Genomic DNA, 18,030 nt, shown 5'->3' with positions numbered 1-18,030 from the left:
AGTATTGGTTCTCATGTCAAGAAGGCTTGGAGTTCATCACAGACATTCCTTAGCATTTGACCAATGTGTAAAAAAGGCCAGGAAGGAGTAAGAGTTGGGGCCTGTTACTTTGGGTGCATCAGACCAGCACCTTAAAACCACAGTAAATGAGAGCTGGGACTATTAGCTGCAGGCATAGTCCTCTAGATAAAAATGCTGCTTGAAAAGTGGGACTGACAAAAAAAAAGGCTCATTTTTTATGAGGGAAGTGTTTCTAAATTTAGCAAAATGAAGCAAGCAGTTCCTGAAAGATTGCTTTGATACTCTAGATTTTAATCTCAGGCCTCAAATTCTCTGATCTGTCTTCTTTCCTCCTAAAATAATGCCATGGGTGCTTTAGGGGTGCAGTGTGTGAGTGTATGAGTTTTGAAGTCACATAGACAAACCATAGTTCAAAGCGAAGGTTTGTTAATATCTTGATGATATTGGAAAACTGTGATGTGGGAATGATTAATAGCACTTCCCACATAGGATTGTTACAGGGATTCAGTGAGATGACGTTTGTGAAAATGTTAACATAGTCTCTGGCATGAAGTAAGTAGTTAATATTACTTCTTGCTTATTTTTGAGACTGTTATTATTACTTTTGCTGCAATTAATGTTGTTTTTGGAATTCACAAGTGTTACAATTGACAGTGGGTGATGGCTGGATAGTTCTGAGAGCTGAACAAGTTAGATTCTCTCAGCCATAATTCTCAAGGGGTGCCTATTTGGGATTTGAGAATGAGGGTTAAGCAGACTATCCTCAAGTTCAGCGGTCGGCAAACTACAAACTGCAGCTGTTTTGTAAAATAAATTCTATTGGAACACAAGCACACCCATCATGTTGCATATTATTTATGGCTGCTTTTGTGCTACATTTGCAGAACTGAGTGGTTGTGAAAGAGACCTAGAATATTACTATTCCAGTAATATTGAAGATCTAGTAATATTAAATATTAAATATCTAGTAATGGTGAAAAGCCTAGAATATTACTATATCTGGCCTCTTACAGAAAAAGTTTGCTGGCCGGGCGCGGTGGCTAACGCCTGTAATCCCAGCACTTTGGGAGGCCGAGGCGGGCAAATCATGAGGTCAGGAGTTCGAGACCAGCCTAGCCAACATGGTGAAACCCCATCTCGCTAAAAATACAAAAATTAGCCTGGTGTGGTGGCGGGCACCTATAATCCCATCTACTTGGGAGGCTGAGGCAAGAGAATTGCTTGAACTCGGGAGGTGGAGGTTGCAGTGGGCCAAGATGGTGCCACTGTGTTCCAGCCTGGGTGACAGGGAAAGACTCTGTCTTAAAACAAACAAACGAAACAAACAAAAAAACTAAACAAACAAAAAAGGAAAATGTTTGTCAACTCCTACTTATAGTAATATAGCTTGGGGTTTTAGCAGATGTTAGTCTGACTTACATTCAGAACTGTTTCAGAAATTTGGAAGTGTTTTTTTTTTTGCCTTGCATTTCCCTTGAGCTGGAATATCCTCAGCATGTCTTCTAGGTAGCATCTTAGTTTTTCTGAGATCCTGCTTTTGGAAAGGACTTGGGAGGGGCAAAGATGAGTTTATTTTGGTGGTGTTGGTTGTTTCTGAGACAGTGTCTCGCTCTGTCGCCGAGGCTGGGGTACAGTGGTGCCATTTCGGCTCACTGCAACCTCTGCCTGCAGGGTTCAAGCGATTCTCCCATCTCAGCCTCACAAGCAGCTGGGACTACAGACATTCCCTACCACGCCCAGCTAATTTTTGTGTTTTTAGTAGAGATGGGGTTTCACCATGTTGGCCAGGCTGGTCTCGAAACTCCTGACCTCAGGTGATCCGCCCACCTCAGCCTCCCAAAGTGCTAGGATTACAGGTGTGAGCCACTGTGACCAGCCAAAGATGAGTTTAGAGGTCAGTGCTGCAGGAAATGCATCAGGGAGATGAGTGGGTGTTGGATGTTCTGGGGTGACTGTGTCCTGTTCCTTAGGTTGCCGTTGTGTGAGTGGGTCTGGTGAACAGTGCTGATCCTGTCATTCTCATGACATTCCCTTTTGGTCACTAAGGAGAGACATGAACTTTTCAACTGTGGATAGCTTGCTTTTAGAATATTTGTCATGACATTTTTTTAGGATATTGTCATGATAGTAGTTCATTAATATTAGTATAACTTTTCACTTCTCACTTTAAGACTAGCCTACTTTATTTCCATTTCACTGCATCACCTTGGAAAATGCAAACACCTTATTTATGTTTGAAATCTTAAACTTTACCTTTATAGGCCTATCAAACAATGCCTTTGTGAATACCTGTAATTTTAGCATAGAGAACTATTTATTGAGGAAGCTGGAGGTATGTATTAGCGTTCTCTTGTGGACGTTGGAAGATGCATTGTTTCTCTGGATCTTAATTTCATCTGCTAGTAAAAAAGGGGGACATAATATCTGATTCTGACATGAAAACATCATAGAAGGTATGAAATGGAACACAAATATAAGTTATTGTTGACATAATAATAGCAACGTAATTTGATGATTGCTTTATATCTTTGGATTTCTTTTTCCTTGTACCAACGTAGTAGGCAAAAATGGGAATGAGTTATGTTTCATATAGAATTGTACTGAAAAAATGCAGTAGTTTAATAGTATCTTATTGGAGATAATAAAACAATTTCTTTTCTATTAATTTTACTCAACTAGAGTATATATTTCTGTCTTTCTTGGGGTGATGGTAGCTCATGAATTTTGGAGCCCAGAACTTCTATAATTGTTGCACAAAGAGTAACACATGCTAGGCAGGTCGTCAATGCAGGAAAGAGAAATGAAAAATAAATCATAAAACTAGAGTAAGTTCAAGTAGAAATTTGAGACAGGCTTTCTTTTCTTTCTTTCTTTCTGTCTGTCTGTCTTTCTGTCTTTCTTTCTTTTTCGGAGATAGGATCTTGCTGTGTCGCCCAGGCTGGAGTGCAGTGGCGCAATCTCGGCTCACTGCAATACCCCAACCCCCACTTCCTGAGTTCAAGCAATTCTCACCCCTCAGCCTCTCAAGTGGCTGGGATTATAGGTGTTCGCCAACACTCCCAGCTAATTTGTGTATTTTTAGTAGAGATGGGGTTTCACCATGTTGGCCAGGCTGGTCTTGAACTCCTGACCTCAGGTGATCTACCTGCCTCGGCCTCCGAAAGTGCTGGGATTACAAGCGTGAGCCACCACACGTGAACAGAGGCATTTTAATATATAAAGTTATTTTCTCTCTTGCCTCTCAAAGACTGGAGAAAAATAGGTGGTAGTTTCTTCCCTTCCTCTACTTTTTTTTAAAAAAAAAACTTAATTGTTTGGTTTTTCACATTTTTAATAATCTCTATCTCATTTTTCCCTGTGTAGAAATACCTTCTCAGAATTGGTACAAGGGGACCATTTTTCATTGTTAGAGAAATCCAAAATTGAAATAGTCAGTGACCAAAATTCCCATAAGACATTTCTGGCACTGGGCTGGGTGAAGGTCAAGTAGGATTATTCTAAGAGGTATTCCTGCCATAGTGAGGGGCATCCATGGTCCTCTCTGACTGTCTTGGGATTTGATGACTTGCTCAGCTGCAAAATGGAGATACAAGTGTGCATACCTGGCAGGATGACTTTGAGGATTAAAGGTAATATATATTGGCACCTGCAGTATGTACTTTTTGGCCTCCACCCTGGAGTAGAGTAGGTGTTACCTGTTTGGCTCTTCATTATAGGCCATCTCATTACACTGTTCATATAAACATCTTGTTTTATAACACGCATATGTGTGTCTGGGCTTGTGTCTCATTTCCCCGGCTAAATGTAGAATCCTTGAAGACAAGGATTACTGCTTACAATTCCTTGTTTCTCCTGCAACATGCCAGTTTATCTTGTTTTGTGCAGATTTGGTGCATGTTTTTCAAGTGGGCAAGTGGATAGATGGATAAATTAACTCAAGCCAGAGTCTGTCCTTGGGAATTTACTAAGGGGAGCCCTGCCACGAAATTCAGATAAATTAGTGGGTGATTTGCAGAAGGTTTCACTGTTGGATCCCTTTAAATAACAAGCTCCCCTGGTGAACTTAAGATATAATTAAATTCCTAAAATTACATTTTCATGCCTATTTTTAAGAATGTCTGTACAGGATAAAGCAAAATATACATGCCTGCAGAAGTCAGCTTTTGTCATTAGAAGAATGGAAGGCTCTGTAGGACCTCAAAGTTGAATGTTAATATTGTCGTGTTATTTGCCTCTCTCCTAAAGCTGCCTCCAAAATCTCTTAAGGGAATCATTTCCTTAGAGACATTCTCTTCCTAATAGAGACCTTCTTCTTCTTCTTTTTTTTGTTTTGAGACGGAGTCTCGCCCTGTTGCCCAGATCTCAGCTCATTGCAACCTCTGCCTCCTGGGTTCAAGCTATTCTCCTGCCTCTACCTCCTGAGTGTCTGGGATTACAGGCGTGTGCCACCACGCCCGACTAATTTTTGTATTTTTAGTAGAGTTGGGGTTTTGCCATGTTAGCCAGACTGGTCTTGAACTCCTGACCTCAAGTGATCCACCCGTCTCGGCCTCCTATAGTGCTGGGATTACAGGCGTGAGCCACCGTGCCCAGCCCCAACAGAGACCTTCTGATCGGAGGGAACCACAACACTGAGGAGGAGTCAGCCTTGAGAGTCTTCCTCCACATCTCAGCGCAGAGGCTCCCTCTGCCTTGGTGCTTAGCGTGACCTATTTCTGCCTAAACTCCTCAGTCTCCCCTTTATTTATTTATTTTTACAATTAATTTCTATCTTTTCTACATATCCCGATTAATCTAACAATTTTAAAGTAGAAATTCTTTACTTATTTGTTTACCGCACTTACTAATTGTCTACTGTGTGCCAGATGTTGTGCTAAATGCGAAGCGCCAGAGAAGCTGCCCATAGAATTGCTGTTGCCAGATTCCAGTCTTCAAAGATGGGCAGGTGTTTGCCAGGACACACATAGGCCTTGAGCATGGAGGACTCTGGCAGTGACTAGAGAACCAGAAGCAGCTCAGAAGCTCTAGAGCATGTGGTGGGATGGACAAAGTTAAGGGCATAATGAAGAGGATTTGAGTTAGACTATGGAGAGCCTTATGATATTATTCTACTAGTGAAGTAGAACTTCTTTCTAAGGGCGATAGGGAGTAATTAAAGAGCTCCACCTGGAATTGGAATACAGTTGGTTTTACGTGTAAGACCACTGTTTGTAGGGTTAAGGACTGGGCAGTGGGAGGAAGAGGGCAGGATGAAAAATGATGGGGCTGTATTACTGGGGATTGGAGAGGGAAAAGAAAAGAGCTCATGGGAATTCATTATCATTTGTAAAAGGAGGAGAAGGCAAAATGAATTGTGTAGGACTATCCCCAAGATGATTGAAGATGGCATTGTATTTGTTTTGAAATGAGTAAATGAGGAGTGGTGGGTTGGTTGAAAAGATAAAGATTTTTAACTAGAACCTATTAAGATGTGTTACAGTGTTTTGTCTGCATTTTTTATGCCCTTTAGAGTTCATGCTCTTTGAAAAGAACCTTTGTAATTAGTCATTGTATTTCTCTGTTTTTAACTAAATGTTTTTGGATAGGAGGGTCTCAAGGTAGGGAACAAATTATAGAATAAATTGTTTCTTCCTACAGGTACTCTTTTTCTTTGATAGTTGATATGTGATTCCAAGGATAGATGGGTGTAAGAAAAAACACATATGGTCACACACTAATCAGAACTTTATGTACGAAAGAGAAAAATGTGTTGCCATATGCTTAAGGTACCTTGAGAATTTTTCAGTACTTGGCCAAGTTTGGCGATTTTCTTTCCACTGTTTAAAAGACATTGTTTTCTCTACTTAGAGTTCTTATGTTTTTTTTTAAACTTTAATCCTTGGCACTGGAGTTCTAAAGTTACTTGGCATTTTCTCTCTTGAGGTGGTTTCACAAGTGTTTGTAAAGTTAATGGATGCTAATATATTAATATATTATCAGAGGATGTGAATACATTCCCTAGGGGCCCTGTGACCCTTGGAAAAGTCTAGCAGTAAGACGAAACACTGTTCAGTGCTGTGTTGGTATCAAGTGGTACATATCAGTGGTAACAATTTCAATTGTTGCTATGATGGGGCTTTTAAAACATGGGTAAATGGAATGCTGAGAGTTTGGGTTTTAAAGTGACTCTGAAGGTAGTGGGGTGATGGAGCCTTTTTGGAGGAGGGCTCTTGCACAATACCTGTGAAAACATTAAATATTGCTAGTCTTTCATCCAGCACTTCTGCTTTTCGGAATTTATCTTTCTGAAACATGTGTGCATGTCTCCAAAGTAACATTGTGTTTAACAGCCTAAGTGACCAAAATAGGGCATTGGGTAATTATAATACATGCTTACAAGGAAATGGTTACTTGAACATCCACCAAAATGAAGGAGGTTGAACTACAAGATGTATTAAAATAATATGGATAAAGTGGTCCCATTAATGAATAAAGCTGAAGAATCCAGAGACTACACCCAAAAGTTAATTGCAGTTATCATTGAGAAATGAGAGCGATTGCCTTTTAATACTTATATTTCTATAATATTTAAATGTTTTATAGAAGCATATCAGGAATATTTCAATTTCTTATACAAGTAGATTCATATTTTTTAAATAACCTTTTAATTTTAGAATAGATGGCTAAATGGTATCAAATTCAGGCAGTTTTCTTTGTAACAATCTTGAGGGGGAGAGAAAAAAAGAAATTCCTAAAAGGGAAACCAGAAGGAAAGCAAAAACCTTTTTGTGTCTTTAATTGGCTGTATCTAAATTTTTTAGGTGAAACGTTTTCAGTGGCATTTCAAATTCTTATAAAATGCTGATATGAGCCATGCAGAAATTAATGAACTGATATTGACTTAGTTTGAAATGAACATCAAGATTTATTGAGCAAAGTAGTAAATATTGACCCAGCCAAAAGATAAGGTCAATATTTACTTTGACATAACATAAATCCTAATATTCATCAATCTATAAATTTATTGCGTCAACACAAGGCATACAGAGAGTTGTATATAAATATATTTTTTTCATATCTGTGATGGATCAAAGTTAAACATCTTTTTTCCTGGTTATAAATTTGAAAGGACGATATTCTTTCCTTTGAAACTACCTTCTTTGGGGAGAAGGGTGTGCGTGTGGGTGGAAGGACATGATTAATTTAAAGGTTCAAAGGAAAAAATACACCTAGCTGAATACATGTATTATAATTGGAGCACAATGTTTCGCATGTGCTATGTGATTTACGTAAGGGCTACCCATTTTCCTTTCTAACCTAACAAACTGTTCTCTTTTATTACATCTAATTTGATTCATAAAGCCCACCCACTGTTTTTTTCTTTCTTTTTTTTGAGACAAGGTCTCACTCTGTCACCCAGGCTGAAGTGCCTGGGACTATAGGTGCGCACCACCACACCCGGCTAATTTTTGTAGAATTGGGGTTTCACCATGTTGGTCAGACGGATCTCAAACTCCCGGGCTCAAGCGGTATTCCCGATTTAGCCTCTCAAAGTGCTGGGATTACAGGCATGAGTCAGGGCACCCGGCTAAAACCCACCTTCTGATGATATAAAACAGGGGAACTTTCTGTCTTTCCCTCTGGATGCTGTTAAGCTACTTACTTAGAATTTTGTTTGGTAAATATATTGTTGGTGTATATCATACTTGATAATACTTTATTGGCTGAAATTTCTCATGTTGAAAGTATCTTATTTTATTGTTATCATTTTTGAGACAGAGTTTCACTCTGTTGCCCAGGCTAGAGTGAAATGGCACAATCTTGGATCACTGCAACCTCTGCCTCCTGGGTTCAAGCAATTCTCTTGCCTCGGCCTCCTGAGTAACTGGGACTACAGGCATGCGCCACCATGTTCGGCTAATTTTTGTATATTTTAGTGGAGACGGGGTTTCACCATGTTGGCCAGGCTGGTCTCGAACTCCCGACCTCAGCGCTTCCTGCCTCAGCCTCCCAAAGTGCCACCACGCTCGGCTTCATTTTGAAATTATGAACTTGAACTGAACTCTAATTCCTTGTCTTGTGCCTTCTCTTGGTGGGGTGGTCTTGGTAGCAGTAAGAAGAACGTAAGGAGGACCTGTTTCACTGGATTGTGAACTTTCAGAATTGCCAGTATGTAGTTAGAATAAGGGTCTAATATATGCTTAAAGACTGAATTTTCATAGGCCGGGCACAGTGTCTCAAGCCTGTAATCCCAGCACTTTGGGAGGCCGAGACGGGCGGATCACGAGGTCAGGAGATTGAGACCATCCTGGCTAACACGGTGAAACCCCATCTCTACTAAGAAATTAAAAAAAAAAAAAAAAAAAAAAAAACTAGCCGGGCGAGGTGGCGGGCGCCTGTAGTCCTAGCTACGCGGGAGGCTGAGGCAGAATGGCGTAAACCCGAGAGACGGAGCTTGCAGTGAGCTGAGATCCGGCCACTGCACTACAGCCTGGGTGACAGAGCGAGACTCCGTCTCAAAAAAAAAAAAAAAAAAAAAAAAAAAAAAGACTAAATTTTCTCGCTGTTCATTTAAGTGAAGAAAGTAACTTGGTCACAAGCATAAGTGTAATCTTGTCCCTATGCAATAGTCTTATATGATCCTGTTGTGCTCAGTCCACCTGGCATGTTCTTTGAGTGTGAAGTGGTGATGTTAGTTTCAGTGTTGTTTGATCTTGAAATGACCATCACTTCTCTCTCTCAGTTGGTAATCTCCCATGACCCTGTTTGAGGTCAACTGTATTAAGGGTGGTTATGTTCTTGGTTGTCTTTCTTGCTATTAAAACTTAACTGTCCTATGTTTCATTTACTTTAAGGCCCATTTTCGGTTATGTAACTGAGAACTTGTGTAGATTAAAAACATATCAGTGGTATGTATATAACATAGAACTTTGCCTCCTTGAGAAATGTTTTCTAATAGCTTCAGGAATTCTTACTTGTCATTCATGTCACTATAGTATATAATAATGTTTTCCACTGGGTGTAGTGGCTCACACCTGTAATCTCAACGCTTTGGGAGGCTGAGGTGGGAGGATCACTTGAGACCAGCCTAGGCAACAAAGTGAGGCCCTGTCTCTACAAAAAAAATAAAAAATTAGCTGGGCATGGTAGCTCACACCTGTAAGTCCCAGCTACTCGGAAGGCTGAGGTGGGAGGATCACCTGAGCCCAGTCAAGGCTGCGGTGAACCCTGATCACACCACTGCATTCCCAGCCTGGGTGACAGAGTGAGACCCTGTCTCAAAAAATAATAAGAAGAATACTAACAATGTATTCCTTGGGTTTAGTATTCATTGGGATTTTTATGTCATGTGAAAAATGACTCTATGACTCTACTGTGATACAGATATTTGACTTTCACATAATAAAGTTATTTCTTCTTGAGGTTTTTTTTTTTTTTTTAATCGAGAAAGTGAGTTTTGTACTAATAGGTCTTTGACATCTCTCTGTCACTTACTCTTATCTCTTTTTATCAAGAAGAGATAGGACTGGCCTCAGTCTGCTGGAAGAGTATCTAAGAATTTGATCTTGTGGATTTCATTATACCCTGGTACCCTTCATGTCTGGCAAGCCATGCTAGTTTTCTATTTTGATGTGTTACATTTCCTATTAAATTATATTTGAGATTTTATAAAAAGTGGGTTTAAAGAAAAATTTTATCTAAGCAGTAGTACAGCTGGCTTTCCAATATGGCAAAATAAGTCTTTTTCTGTAGGAGATACCACCATTTTGGCAGGATTGAAAAGCCTCTTGTTTTGTGCTATATAAGCAAACTATATATCTGTGATTTGAAAAATGACAAAGGGTATAATATTTCCTAGAACTGGTTTTAAAATGAAGGAAAATAGTATCCTAGTTCAAAAGTTATGGCTCATTGTAAGTGCTGGTCTGATACAGCCATACAAATTGTTTAAAATGCTTAAATACATAGTTGGCCCAACCCCTTTTGTTCCCCCTTTCTCGCTGCCCTGGAAACTCCTTCTCTTATTTTGGGACCTTGTAAAAATCCTACCTTAGACCTGTATACCCACTCTGTACCATCCGCTGTGACTGATTATTATCTCTGATTTGTTAAATGATTTCAGTATGATTTCTGCTTATCATGACTTGGAATTTCAGAGTGATAGGCCTGACTTGGTAGGGTTTTGGGATATGTATTATACTCTGCAACCCATTCCTTTCTTTTTTTAAATTTTATTTTAAGTTCAGGGGTACTTGTACAGGATGTGCAGGTTTGTTACATAGGTAAATGTGTGCCTGTTGATTTGCTGCACCTATCAACCCATCACCTAGGTATTAAGCCCAGCATGCATTAGCTACTCTTCCTGATGCTCTCCCTCAACCCTCCCTGCTCCTCAGGCTCCAGTGTGTGTTGTTCTTTGCCCTGTGTCCATGTGTTCTCTTTGTTCAACTTCCACTTATAAGTGAGAACATGCAGCGTTTGGTTTTCTGTTCCTGCCTTAGTTTGCTTTGGATGATGGCTTCCAGCTTCATTCAAGTCTCTGCAAAGGACATGAATGAAGGATCTCATTCCTTTGTATGGCTGCATAGTACTCCATGGTGTTTATGTACCACATTTTCTTTATCTAGTCTATCATTGATAGGCATTTGAGTTGATTCCATGTCTTTGCTATTGTGAATAGTGCTGCGATGAACATAGGCATGCATGTATCTTTATAACAGAATGATTTATATTCCTTTGGGTATATACCCAATAATAGGATTGCTGGGTCAAATGGTATTTCTGGTTCTAGGTCTTTGAGGAATCGTCACACCATCTTCCACAATGATTGAACTAATTTACATTCCCACCAACAGTGTAAAAACATTTGTTTCTCTGCAGCCTCTCCAGTATCTATTGTTTCTTGACTTTCTAATAATCATCATTCTGGCTGGGCATAGTGGCTCACGCCTGTAATCCCAGCACTTGGGGAGGCTGAGGTGGGCAAATCACTTGAAGTCAGGAGTTCAAAACAAGCCTGGCCAACATGGTGAAATCCCATCTCTACTAAAAATACAATAAAATTAGCCAGGCGTGGTGGTGGACACCTGTAACCCAGCTACTTAGGAGGCTGACGCAGGAGAATCGTTTGAACCCCGGAGGTGGAGGTTACAGTGAGCTGAGATTGTGCCATTGCACTCCAGCCTGGGCAACAGAGCAAGACTCTGCTTCAAAAAAAAAAAAAAAAAAAAAAATCATCATTCTGACTGGCATGACATGGTATCTCACTGTAATTTTAATTTCTACAACCCATTTCTTGAATTGAGTTGATCTTGAGAGTTTCCTTGGACTTGGGAAGCTGCTTAATCCAGATTTCCTGTTTATGTTGATCCACATTCTTCCAGCTTGAAGGCCTTTTTCTGGGGGAGGAAAACAAGCTTCTTCTTAAAGCTGCATGAAATTTTGCTGCTCCCAAAGGCATCATTTAGTAGCTCTGCCCCAATTATTGGCCACTTTTCCTCCTGGAAGCTGTTTTTCTCTGTCCCACCCTTCCCCCTAGTTCCAAGTGTTAGGATGATGTTCTTCTTTTTAGCAGGGTGTGCATGCCATTAGTACACTGAGTATTGATTGGTCATTAAGAGATTTTAGCAGGAAAATGAAATGTGAAGCTCTTGCCTGTTTGACTAGCATCTGCAAAGATGAGCGAAGGCATTTTTAGTGTGTTTGTGGTTCTGGGGCTCACTGTGATAATGGGAGGTATTTTCTTCTCACTGTTGATAAGTACATGGTCCACACTCTCCTCTTGGGGAGTGATTTTGACACTTTTTGATGGTCCTGTGGCTTTTACATTCTTACACTAGTTCCTAATGAGTTATCTTTTCTCTCACCATCTACTAGGGTGTGAAAAGGAAGTTTCAACACTCAAGGCCATTTGAGCTGCATACCTGCTGTGCCGGAAAGAACTACTTAAGATCTGCTTCTGGCTGGGTGTGGTGGCTCATGCCTATAATCCCAGCACTTTAGGAGGCTAAGGTGGATGGATCACCTGAGGTCAAGAGTTCAAGACCAGCCTGGCTAACATGGTGAAACCCGTCTCTACTAAAAATACAAAAATTAGCCGGGTGTAGTGGTGCGTGCCTGTAATCCTAGCTACTTGGGAGGCTGGGGGATGCTTGAATCCAGCAGGTGGAGATTGAAGTGAGCCGACATCGTGCCGCTGCACTCCAGCCTGGGCAGCAGAACAGCACTCTGTTGCTTCTCTTTATCAATATGAGTACACCATAGCTAGCAATATTACTAGGATTTTTCTCCTAAATTCCCATGGAAGTCATTTCTGAGAATATAACTGAGTATAAGGATTTTTTTTCTTTTTTTTTTTTGAAACAGAGTCTTGCTTTGTCACCCAGGCTCGAGTGTAGTGGCGTGATCTTGGCTCACTACAAGCCCCACCTCCTGGTTCACGCTGTTCTCCTGCCTCAGCCTCCTGAGTAGCTGGGACTACAGGTGCTCGCCACCACGCCCGGCTAATTTTTTTTTTTTTTTTTTCATTTTTGAGACAGAGTCTTACTCTGTTGTCCAGGCTGGAGTACAGTGGCACGATCTCGGCTCACTGCAACCTCCGACTTCCAGGTTTAAGCGATTCTCATGCCTCAGCCTCCCAAGTAGCTGGGATTACAGGCATGCACCACCACGCCTGGCTTATTTTTGTATTTTTAGTAGAGACGGGGTTTCCCATGTTGGCCAGGCTGGTCTCAAACTTCCTACCTCAGGTGATCTGCCCGCCTCGGCCTCCCAAAGTGCTGGGATTACAGGCATGAGCCACTGCGCCTGGCTGTTTTTTTTGTAATGTTTAGTAGAGATGGGGTTTCACTGTGTTAGCTAGGATGGTCTCGATCTCCTGACCTCATAATCTGCCCGCCTTGGCCTCCCAAAGTGCTGGGATTACAGGCTTGAGCCACTGTGCCTGGCCAAGGATTTGTTTTTGGATCAGTTTTGGCCACTAGAAAAGACCCCTTACTCTCCTAGCCTAAGCGTAAGGACAATTTATTGCCTTACGTAGCACACCTCGGGTAGGAGACCTCTGGGCAGCACCTTTGTACCCTGCCATCTTTAAGGTACATCCCATGTTGTTTAGACTTTGCCATCCTTAGTGGGTAGGCTTGGAATCACTTTCCTTGTAGTCTTAACATGGCTTCCAGAATTCTAGATGTCAACTTTGTGAGTACAAAGTTCAGAGGAGAAAGGGAAAGTGTCCCTTTCTTATGTCTCTTGAAGAACATGTAACATGTTCTTTGAAGTATCCCAACCCTGGTGAATCAGCCTTCATATTTTGTTGTCCAGACTTGGATTATGTGCTCATGCTTATACCAGTTATTGGCAACAGGAATGGGATTAGCACTGCTGCCTTAGACTGATGAGGATCTACCCCAGAAGTAGCAGAGGGAATGGGTCTTGGAAATATAGCCCGTGTGGCTGCTGCCTACCCTTGTCATTATTTTCAGGTGTGTGTTTGTTTTTGTTTGTTTGTTTATTTATTTATTTTGAGTCAGAGTCTCGCTCTGTTGCCCAGGCTGGAGTGCAGTGGCGTGATCTTGGCTCACTGCAACCTCCACCTCTCAGGTTCAAGCGATTTTCTTGCCTCAGCCTCCCGAGTAGCTGGTTTTATTAGAGACAGGGTTTCATTGTGTTGGCCAGGCTGCTCTTGAACTCCTGACCTCAGGTGATCGCCTTCCTCGGCCTCTCTAAGTGCTGGGATTACAGGCGTGAGCCTCTGTGCCCGGCCCATTTTCAGGTTTTAAAGGCTAAGCAACCCCGTGGCACTTTATAAAGGAAAACGTTCGAGGAAAGAAATGTATTTACTTTTGAAGTGAAAATTTGATTTCAAAATCCCGACATCATTGCAAATAAAATAATAAAGCTCCATGAATTTGAAGTCCTTTTTGGTATTCCTAGCTTCCCTGTACCCTTCTGTAGTTACTAGTTACATGTGGCTATTTAAATTTAAATTAATTAAAATGAAATAAAATTTAAGGTTCAGTTTCTCAGTCACACTAGCCAGATTTCAAGTTGTCAGGAGCCACACATAGCTAGTGATACCCTTTTGTATTGCACAGATATAGAACATTTCTATCCTTGTAGGAAGCTCTGTGGGACAGTGGTGTTCAGAGGATGTAGGCATTATAGAGGAACCAGGAGGCAACATATTATTGAGTACTGAAGATGTGGGTATAAGGCCTTTCTGAAAGGCTTGCATAATGCCCCAATTGTACAAGCTTCTAAATTCAGGTAGACCTCCCTCTTCCTTTTGGAGGTCTTGAGAAGTTGACCAAGGGTATATTTTCTGAGCCTTGTTTTTATCAAGGTTCTGAATCTTTGGAGAAATAAATCAGGGACTTACAGTGAGTGGAATGTAGAGGTGAGGAGGCGAGGGTATCTCCATACCAGTCTTCATTCATTAAGTCATTCAGTAGAAGAGTGTTTATCAAGCACAGGCCAGGTGGCAAGCTCAGTTTGAGACTAGGGCTAACTACAACAGACAACAAAACACATACAATTCTATTCCTACCTGGTGGAGGTGGACAGTGCAGCATATACAAAGTAACATGTAATATCATCACATCATTCTGTGAAATAAAGTGTAAAGTGAGGTGGTGCCTAGAGAGGGATGTAGGGGAGGGAGGTGTTGTTTTAGCCTGGGAAGACCTCTCTGATAAGGTGATATATTTGAGCAGACATCTGAACATAGAGGGACTGAGCCTTGTGGCTATGTGAGGTAATCTTTACAGGTAGAGGGAAGCGGGGGAGATAATAGCACTCGGAAAGGTTCAATGTTATACCTAAAACTACTATGTGAATTTTAATTAGGCCTCCTTCTAGAACCTTCTGGCCCTGTATTCTTGCTTAGGATAAATTTTCCATTGTTCTAGAGAAGTAGTTCTCAACTGGGGACTCTTTCCTTTTTGTGGAATATTTGACACGGTCTGGAGACATTTTTTTGGTTGTCACAATTGGAGATGGTTGGGTGGCCAACTGGCATTTAGTGGGTAGAGGAACAAGATGCTGTTGAACATCCTACAATGTACAGAACAGCCCCCACAAAAAAGAATTATCTGGCCTCAAATGCCAATAGTGCGAAGATTGACAAACCCTAAACTGAAGGCTCACCAGACTCCATCGTTTTTACACAGTTGGTCTCCATGCTGCTGTGAGGTTCTGCCTTTCTAGCCAGTCCTTAATTGAATGAGTACTGGGTGGCACAAACACAGCAAGGTGTGTTGTGCACAATGGCTAAGGTATTAGAGAATAAAGTGAGTGTCATGGTGTTCAGTCCTCTTTGGAGATTAAAGAGTAGAAATGGAAAGCTTGGCAAGTTGACCGTTTCAGAAATCTGTGCATGAAATCATAAAGGAATGAATCACACTTCTGGTGGTGGTGAAAGCCTACCTCGTAATGTCACATGGAGGTGATCAATGTTGATTGTGCTGCAGTAAAGAGGTGGTGAGATTGCTTTTATTATTATTGTTTTATTTTTGAGGTCTCCTGTGACTATGCCATGTGTCAACTCTTTGATCTAAGAGGCTGTTAGGAAATAATATTCATCTTAGTATTGCTAACCATGAAGGACCCTAAAGGATCAGCTGGCCAAGCCACTGCAGCACCCTCAGAAAATTTATAGTTACCCAGTTGTGAACCTTGACATGCCACTTCAGGGCTGGCAGGGAATAGCAGTTTCTTAAATGATCACTTTTCACTAAAGGAGTGGAAAGGAAACCAGAGCTGTGAATGGTGATTGACAGGCTACCATGATCCAGCTTTTTGTCAAGTGTCAGCGCCTTAATATTTGATAAGGGTTACATAAATGTTGTAATAATGGCCACAGATATCTTCCAGAATAGATTTCTCACTTTTTTGTATAAATTAAGCAAAAGCTACCTTGTGACAGGGTATAAATGCATGTATATTTATCTACACGTGTTATGGTGGCCTGAATTTTCTACAGAGCAGATGGCTGTTTGTACTCATTTGTTCTCAAACCCTCTTGTAGATATTTGAATATAAAGATAGATTTATGTGGTCACCGCTTCTATGGAACTCACAGGCTGTCTTTCTCTTTTCTCTATTGAAACCCAATTTTTATTAGCATTGATGGCCACCGACGTTGTAGGTTAAACATACCAACATCTCATCTATTTATCTCAATATTCCTATTGCAGGTCTACAAGGAATTTGAAAAGGTGTAAGATTATTTATACATCAGGGTGGCTCAGAAATACTTTTTCTTTAAATTGGAATGATAATATCTTACCGAAAGTATTGATATATCCATTTAAATTGTGAGCTGTGAATGTTATTCCAGCTTCCTTCATTCCTATACAGTTTCGAGCTCAAATTGGAGAAGGTCATGTGAGAACCACTTTTCTCCCCAAAGAAATGTTGGCATTATTTTAACATCTTTTTCCTACCCTAGATTCTTTCTCACATCCCAGAGTAATTCCAAAAGAGTTTCTTCAGTCACTGCTGTTGACAAGAGACTTTATTTTTGGAGATTTTTTTTTTTTTTTTAAGTTTTCTTTCTTAGATTTTGATTCTAACATCTCTCATTGATAATTACATTTTCCAGATTTCTATCTATATATTAAAGGAGTAGATCTGGAATTTCAGCTCTCTTTAGTAGACTGCATTATAGAAAGGAAACTTTGTTCCTATCACACATGTATTATTTAACACCATTATTATGTGAAAATGTTTTCTGTTTTTTTTTTTTTTTTTTTTTTTTGAGACAGAGTCTCACCCTCTCGCCCAGGCTGGAGTGTAGTGTCGTGATCTCTGGTCACTGCAACCTCCATCTCCTGAGTTTAATTAATTCTCCTGTCTCAGCCTCCCTAGTAGCTGGAATTGCAGGCATTTGCCACCACACCCAGCTAATTTTTTTGTATTTTTATAGAGATTGGTTTTCACCATGTTGGCCAGGCTGGTCTCAAACTCCTAACCTCAAATGATCTGCACACCTCAGCCTCCCAAAGTGCTGGGATTATGGGCATGAGATATCGCGCCCAGCCCAGCCATTGATTATTAAAACACGTTAGTTAGAAAGTAGAAGAATTAGGATGGGCGCACTGGCTCAGGCCTGCAATCCCAGCACTTTGGGAGGCCAAGGCAGGCAGATCACTTGAGGTCAGGAGTTTGAGACCATGCCACCTAACATGGTGAAACCCCGTCTCTACTAAAAATACAAAAATTAGCTGGGAGTGGTGGTGCACGCCTGTAGTCCCAGCTACTTGGGAGGCTGAGGCAGGATGCTCCCTTGAACCCCGGGAGGCCGAGGTTGCAGTGAGTCGAGATCGCGCCACTGCACTCCAGCCTTGTGACAGCAAGATTCCGTCTCAGAAAAAAAAAAAAGTTGAAGAATTACCAAACTCCATTTTTTTAACTAAATAATTTTTTATGGTAAGAAGGGCATACCATTTTCTTTTACTCTTATTTTGTTTTGGCTTATTCTAATACATGATGATTTCCTTGTAGTAAATAGTTTTTTCTAATTTTCCTGATGTAGACAACTCCAAAATGTATACATTCTCATTTAAATAATTTGTCTAGTGGTAACCTCAGCTGAGCGCTGCCCTTGGCAGAATATGTTTTATAGGATATTAAATGTGTGTAAAATATTCTTTCACATTAATTGGTTGGCATTTAGATGTTTGAAGTTGTTTTAATAAATTAGAGAAAGCTATATAGTGGAAAATATATACATTTTCAGTGTTCCAAGTCACTTTGGTGGACTCTACAATGCTTTAAATGCAAGTTAAGATGAATATTTTATATTTGGCTGGGCATCGTGGCTCATGCGTATAATCTCAGCACTTTGGGAAGCCAAGGTGGAGGATCGCTTGAGCCCAGGAGTTTAAGACCAGCCCAAGCAACGTAGTAGGATCCCGTTTCTACCAAAGGAAAAAAAAAATTAGCTAGATATGGTGGCACGCGCCTGTAGTTCCAGCTACTGTGGAGGCTTAGACAGGAGGATTGCTTGAGCCTGGGAGGTTGAGGCTACAG

At 40.8% G+C, this 18,030-nt stretch overlaps 1 protein-coding gene across 1 annotated transcript in view; it reads left to right on the top strand.

Annotated features, from left to right (window-relative positions):
• The window catches only part of PTPRG (protein tyrosine phosphatase receptor type G), a 729,284-nt gene that overhangs the window by 191,724 nt on the left and 519,530 nt on the right, over positions 1–18,030 (top strand). The window lies entirely within an intron of this gene.

Source organism: Papio anubis, chromosome 2 (assembly GCF_008728515.1).
Source record: "Papio anubis isolate 15944 chromosome 2, Panubis1.0, whole genome shotgun sequence".
NCBI lineage: Eukaryota > Metazoa > Chordata > Mammalia > Primates > Cercopithecidae > Papio > Papio anubis.
The sequence above is the reverse complement of the archived record's forward strand: the minus strand, read 5'-3'. Positions and strand labels throughout refer to the sequence as shown.